This window comes from Piliocolobus tephrosceles, unplaced genomic scaffold (assembly GCF_002776525.5).
Source record: "Piliocolobus tephrosceles isolate RC106 unplaced genomic scaffold, ASM277652v3 unscaffolded_108, whole genome shotgun sequence".
Taxonomy (NCBI): Eukaryota; Metazoa; Chordata; class Mammalia; order Primates; family Cercopithecidae; genus Piliocolobus; species Piliocolobus tephrosceles.
Genome location: NW_022291865.1, coordinates 747,114 through 754,450, shown reverse-complemented (window position 1 = coordinate 754,450; position 7,337 = coordinate 747,114). Strand labels below are relative to the sequence as shown.

Here is a 7,337-nt window from a genome sequence, read left to right as displayed (position 1 = left end):
TACAGAGTGCTGATTGGTGCACATACAATCCTCTGGCTAGATATAAAAGTTCTCCAAGTCCCCATGTGCTCAGGAGCACAGCTGGCTTCACCTAGTGGATCCTGCACCTGGGCTGCAGGCGGAGCTGCCCACCAGTACCGAGCTGCACCTGTACTCCTCACCTCTTGGGCTGTTGATGGGACCGGGCACCAAGGTGCAGGGGGTGGTGCCTGTCGGGGAGGATTAGTCCGCTCAGGAGCCCAGGGCAGTGGGGGAGCTCGGACATGGCGGGCTGCAGGTCTCCAGCCCTGCCCCGTGGGAAGGCAGCTAAGAATTTGAGTGCAGCGCCAGTCGGCCAGCACTGCTGGGGGACCGGCGCAACCTGCGCAGCTGCTGGCCCGGGTGCTAAGCCCCTCACTGCCCTGGGCCAGCGGCGCCAGCCGGCCGCTCCTTGTGCGGGGCCGCTGCGCTGGAGCCTGAGCCCACCAGAGCTCGCAATGGCTCAGGAGCACCGTGCGCAGCCCCGGTTCCCGCCCACGCCTCTCCTTCCACACCTCCCTGCAAGCAGAGGGAGGCGGCTCGGGCCTCAGCCAGCCCAGAGAGGGGCTCCCACGGTGCTGTGGCAGGCTGAAGGGCTCGTCAAGCGCCTCCAGAGTGGACGCCGAGGCCAAGGAGGCGCTAAGAGGGCTGCTAGCACATTGTCACCTCTCACTTGCACTCTAAATGCTTTGCAGTTTCACTAGTTGGATGGACCCTGTCACAGTGGAATGGAATTGATGACTTTCCATTTTGAAATGTCTTCACAAGGAGTGTGGTCTTTATTGCTCTTCTTAGAAGACCTGTAAGATTATGAGGACCATCAATCCCTTGAGTGGGTCACCTACCATGGTGGCTCCTTGGCCAGAGAGCAACTCTGGTGATTTAAAAATATTTCCACAGATTCTTTGATAATCCTAATTTCATGAGGTAGAGCTTAATTCCTTCTCTTTGAGTGTGGCTTACACTTGGTGACTCACTTCTATCAACAGAATAAAGCATGAGTGAGTGTCTGACTTCTAAGGTCATAAAGTCATTGCAGCTTCCTCCTTGTTCTCTTGCCCTTGGATCACTCGTTCTTCTTGAGGTTGCTTCAGCATTCCTATAGAAAGGTCCATGTGGTGAGGAACTGGGGCCTTTGCCAACAGCCAGCAAGGAACTGAGGCTTTCGGCCAACAGCCATTTGAGTGCCCCATCGTGGAAATGAAGTCCCCAGCTCCAGTCAAGCCTGTGGATCACTGCAGCCCCAGCCAACCTCCTGACTGCAACCTCGTGACTGACCCTGAGCCAGAACCACACAGCTAAGCTGCTCTTGAATTCCTGACCCACAGACAATACTCTGAGACACTTAAATGCTTGCTATTTTAAGTTAACTTTTATGATGCAGCATCCCTAGGGGAGTAATGAAAATGTAGTAAAATTCCTTTAAATTCTAACAGTCTGAACCAAAAAGAAATTGACCCCTCCCTGGATAATTGGCGGTTTCCACTGTTTCTGTTTTCAGGCTGAAGAATAAAATAGAGGATTCCGTGTCCACCTGACCATGTAAAAATGCTCAAGAGGAAGAGGGCTGTTGATGGTGCAACTTCCAGGAGGTGGTAGGAAGGGGTCCTAGCAGGTAACTCTGAGAGGCTCGGGCTTGGAGATTCATGCAATTAACAAACAGAAATGAGGGAGCAACCAAGCCTTCTTCTCTCTTCAGGGCTTACTACTCAAAGTGTAGCCCACATATCAGGGGTATCAGCATCACCTGAGAGCTTACTGGAGATGAAGAATATAGGCCCATCCTACACTTACACCTACACCTTTTAACAAGATCCCCAGGTGATTTGTATAGAGATTAAAATTTAAGAAGCTGTCCTAAGAAAATTCAAAAGCAACCTTCTAACCACAGCAGGATGGACTGCCTTCCTCAGAGCAAAGGGAAGGTGAGTCTTAGTCTGGAAGTTAATAAGAACCCATCCTCTCACTCCCATCAACCCTACTCTGCTCAAATGTTTGCCAAGAAAAACTAAAGGAAAAAAGACATGTAGAGTGAATAAGATGGATCTACCAAATCAAGCTTGTCTTCATTCTGCTTCCCACAGTGAAATGCCAAACGGTGTGTGGGAGAAAGTGAGTGAGCACTTCTCTGCCTCTCACTGTTCCAACTCCCACCTTCCACAGGCTTCAGCAGGATGTGGATGCAAACCTTTTGCCCCTTACTCACTGATCACTCCCTGGACCTGGATTCATGCATCATGTCTTCCATGTTTCTCTGTTTGTCTGTGTCCAAAATTCAGGGACTGTACACATTGGACTAAAGGAGATATTGCAAAGGGCTGATATGGATAATATGGCTCTGGGCAGTGATTCTCAACGTGGCAGAGAGGGGAACATCTTCCAGGGGGAGCCCGTCGGAATCCGTATGTGTCGGGGGTGCTCCTGTGGTTTGAAAAGGGCCCTTTGGGCCGGGTGCGGTGGCTCACACCTGTAATCCCAGCACTTTGGGAGGTCGAGGTGGGTGGATCACCTGAGGTCAGAAGTTTGAGACCACCGTGGCCAACATGGTGAAACCCCATCTCTACTAAAAAAAAAAAAAAAAAATAGCCAGGCATGGTGGTGTAGGCCTGTAATCCCAATTACTTGGGAGAGGCTGAGGCTGCAGAATCACTTGAACCCAGGAGGCAGAGGTGGCAGTGAGCCAAAATCGCACCACTGCACTCCAGCCTGGGTGACAAGAGCAAAACTCCATCTCAAATAAAAAAAAAAAAAAAAGAAAGAAAGAAAAGGCCTCTTTAAAGTTTCTGATTTGCTCCCCTTCTCCTCCCACCCAAGGGAACATGATCCTGTTCACAATGAGAACCACTGTCTTTCCAAGGCATCATTATTGATGGCAGGTAATGGCCTCAGGTGAACTGGAATGGAAACAAGGCTTTCCACTGGTGGGCCAGGTTCCTTTTGATTTCTGGTGATAAAAATAGCTGCAGGGAGGTTAAAGGCAAGGCCACGGGGCATTCTCAGACAATGTCATAGAACTAGATGGGAAGAGGGAAAAGGGTACACCAGTATCCTTAAGAAACAAACCATAGTTGAGGACAAGAGGAGATGAGCTCATGAAAGAATCAACTGACAGCTTCAAGAGAGCGAGCGAGCTGCACCGGGGCTCCCCCTCCCCTTTCTGCCACAGTGGCTTCCATCAAGCTTTGTGTTTGGTTCATTTAAGGAGATAACCAGTGACTCAGTGTTGTTGGTGGAAATATATTCCACATGACTCATAGCATCCTTAGACCCATTCACAAGAGACCCTGGCATGTTCTCCCTGGCCACACAAGGGCCTAAGCAAGACTATCTTGTTGCTTGGGGCACTATCTCCAGGGCCACTGTGTGTTGCCAGGCAAGGGATCAGCCTGCTGGAGCTGCCCGGTGCAGCCCTCCTGAATCTCTGAACCTCAGAACATTTCATAGCCAAGGAAATAGAAGTCCAGAGATAGAGAGTGACTTACTTGAGGTAACACAGCAATCAGAATCCAGGCCTTCTGACTCAGCCCAGTGCCTTTTCTAGCCCCATGGTAATTCACTCAGTTATCAGATTAGTCCTCATCCAAGTCAGGAGAACCCTTTGTCATCAGAGAGAAATTCTCACTGGGACCAAGGGAGAAATCAGTTCTAGACCAGATTTAGGAGAACAAGCTTGCTTCTGAGGAAAGCGGGTTTTTGGTTTTTAAACTCTGCTGATCTCTTTCTGGCCTCAGAGAGGCTTTACCTCACCTCCATTTTTGTTTGAATGCTAGTGTTGTCCTAAATTGATTGGAGTGTGAATCGGGACAGAATATGCAAGAGCCTGCAAGATGCCAGGGAAAACCTGAGCTTTTGTGTAACGCGAACATCTCTCCAGGGTGTTGGCTTTGGCATAACGTTGTCTGATATCCCAGGGTGGGGATGAGCCCACAGGCATTTCCAGAGTTTAAGGCTGTGAACTGTGGAAAGCACTGGGGGCTCCTGGAGAGTTTTTTCCAGAAGATCCTTTGGCCTCACCTTCCCTTCAAATAGATTCTTTTTCAAAGGGATTCTTTCCTTCAAATAGCTTCCTCTATTTACTATTTCCTTTTTCCTGACTATAATTATAGTCAGGTTTTAGTATGTCTTCCTCTCCCATATTAGACTATAAGCTCCTTGAAGTCAGAGACTATGTTGTATTTACTTTTACTATTCTTCTAGAGAGCCTAAACATCCTGTGCCTAGCTTATCCATCCGTCCATCCATCCATCATCCATCCACCTGACGCTTACTATATGTGCCAGGCACTGTCACAGGTGCTGGGAATGCAGTAGGGAACAACCCAGAGTCCTGTTAATGGAGCTTACATTTCAATGGGGGAGATGACAAAATAATAACAAAACAAAATAACAATAAAGACTCACATTTACTGAGTGCATGCTGTGTGCCCTGTCTCACATGCCCTCTTTCATTCAGTCCTCCCAGCAACTCTATGAGGTGACTACCTTTTTTTTTTTTTTGAGACAGAGTCTTGCTTTGTTGCCAAGCTGGAATACAGTGGTGCGATCTCGGCTCACCGCGACCTCCACCTCCTGGGTTCAAGTGATTCTCCTGCCTCAGCCTCCTAAGTAGCAGGGATTACAGGCACGTGCCACCACGCCTGGCCAGTGTTTTTTGGTTTTAGTAGAGACAGGGTTTCACCATTTTGGCCAGGCTGGTCTTGAACTGCTGACCTCAGGTGATCTGCCCACCTCGGCCTCCCAAAGTGCTGGGATTACAGGTGTGAGCCACTACGTCCGGCTGGTGACTACCATTTTAATCCCTGTTTAATGGATGAGGAGACTGAGTGCTTAGAGATACTGTTGCTTGCCTTGTCACAGAGCTAGTTAAAGAACAACCTGGGATTTGAAGCCAGCTCTTTCTGATTTCTTAGCCCAGGGGTTGGCAAACTACAGCCTGCTGTCATAGTTTCCAATGAAATCAAATTTTACTGGAACACAGCCTTGCTCATTCATTTATGTATCGTCTATGGCTGCTTTCACACTACAATGACAGAATTGAGTAGTTGCGACAGAGACCATATGGCCCGACAAGCCAAAAATACTTACTATTTGGCCCTTTACAGAAAAAGTTTGCCAATCCGTCTTAGCCTAAGCTAGGCTCAAATGATGTTCATTGAAGGAATAAGTGACCTGATGACTCCATTCATTCATGTTTGTATTTATTCATTCTATTAACATTTTTTGGAGCACCTGTTGCGTGTCAGACATTTTGCTTCCTTGGACAGTGGGGTCCCATTTGCAGTCAGTTTGTTCTCTTACTTGATCTTCCCAAAGAGTTCATACACCTGCAATCCCTGTTAAAAGCCAAATCTGTTACCTGATTTCCCATTTTCTTTGCCTTGTCTCTAGCCTAGACAAGAAAATCTGTCTATTACTTTAAAAATGACAAAAGAAATTAATCAGGATTTGGCAACTAAATTTATCATCTGGGAAGAAGCCAAGAGATAAATTGAAGCAAATTCTGTACTTCCTACTTCATCCCCTTCTCTCAGCCTGGCTTTATGGGAATGGCTGAGACGGCAGTGAAATTTAGGACCTATATTGCCTGGAAAAAACACACTGACAGCTAAATTAGTTTGGCAGCAAGGTGGGATGGAGGGCTGTAAGCCAGGAATGGATTACAGGTGTTGAGTGAGGCTGGGGCCAGTATCTACTCTCTTAAGATTAGTAGGGATGTGAATGAGGAGAAAAATGCAGCTAATTCCACAGCCTCACAGAATGCCCCAGGGAGGGAGAGGCACAAAGACTGCAAATCAGGCCCAGGCACCTGTGGTTCACACTCCTGACAATGCTGGAAAATTGCATACTAGGTAAAGAATGCTGCTGAGGTTGAGAGAGAGGGGAAAACTGCCCAAGATGGTTAGCACACATGCATACAGATGGAGAGGAGCTCATTATCTTGCCAGTGTCCTTGAAGTCTGCTGACTTGGTGAAAGGCCTGGCCATGGTCCTAATGCTGTGCTTACCAGGACTTGGATGATTACCTGGGATAGCTTTCTCTTTCCGGACTCAGAAATTAGCTGCTTAAGTTTTAGGATTCTAGCTCGTGGGGAAAGGAGACAGAGGAGGAGTGGAGATTATTAGAAAAGAAGTGCCTTTCACATAAACAAGGGAAAAAGCCAGTACTAACTGTACTTATGCATGATGCAGAGCCCCTGGGGCCTATGGACTCTGTAATGAATCTGGCAACGAAATATTGAGCCTTTGCTCAGTGTTAGGCTCACTGTGGGTGTATTAAGAAGTATAAGAGGCCGGGATAGTGGTTAATCCTCCCGACAACTCTATGAGGTAGATATTATTATCCCCATTTTATAAATGAGTAATCTAAGGTCAGAGAGGTTAAGCACCTTATTTCCAAGGCTATACAGCGAACAAGTGATATAAGTAAGATCCGAGCTCCCAGGTCTATGCTGCTTCTTGGGTAGGAAGGTCGGTCCATTCATATAAGATAGTGACACTGGATTTAGAAAATTGTATTTTTTTTTTTTTTTTTTGAGATGGAGTTTCACCCTTGTTGCCGAGGCTGGAGTGCAGTGCCACGATCTTGGCTCACTGCAACCTCCGCCTCATAGGTTCAAGTGATTCTCCTGCCTCAGCCTCCCAAGTAGCTGGGATTACAGGCGCCTGCCACCACGACCAGCTAATTTTTGTATTTTTAGTAGAGATGGGCTTCACCAAGTTGGCGAGACTGGTCTCGAACTTCTGACCTCAGGTGATCCACCTGCCTCGGCCTCCCAAAGTTCTGGGATTACAGGCGTGAGCCACCACGCCTGGCCTGAAATTTTAAACATAGTGGTTCTACCCTTACCTACCTAAAGCCTTAGGTAGGGTGTCTATAATTTGGATGGATTTGGTTTTCTGAAGCAAAGCAAGAGCCACCTCTACTTCCATGTAGATGAGCAGAGCCTGGAGCTTCTATGCCTCGTAAGAGACATGAAATTTGGTTCTAGCTATACTCACTGTCTTCAGTGCTTCAAAATAGGTGGGTACACACTGCCCTATGCATCTGCAGGAAACAAGCCCTCCTGATCCTTCTGACTCCATCAGATTTCCCTCAACTCCCATGTGAAGGGCCCATGAAGAAGCCACTTTTCTCCCCATCCCACTTCCTTGTTGCCTTTGCACTACTAATTCCTGCTTTTGCCCGCTCCTCTCCCCATTTCCTGATTTCCCCTCTTAGAGAAATTTTTGCTCCTTTCACCTGGCCTGCTCTTTAGATCAGGAAATGAAAATAATTCTGGCCGGGCACGGTGGCTCACGCCTGTAATCCCAGCACTTTGG

The 7,337-nt window shown here is 47.7% G+C and overlaps 1 protein-coding gene across 1 annotated transcript in view; it reads right to left on the bottom strand.

Moving 5' to 3' along the window:
* LOC113219580 (FERM domain-containing protein 5-like) overlaps positions 1–7,337 on the bottom strand; it is a 334,349-nt gene that overhangs the window by 29,022 nt on the left and 297,990 nt on the right. The gene's annotated exons all lie outside the window — the stretch shown is intronic.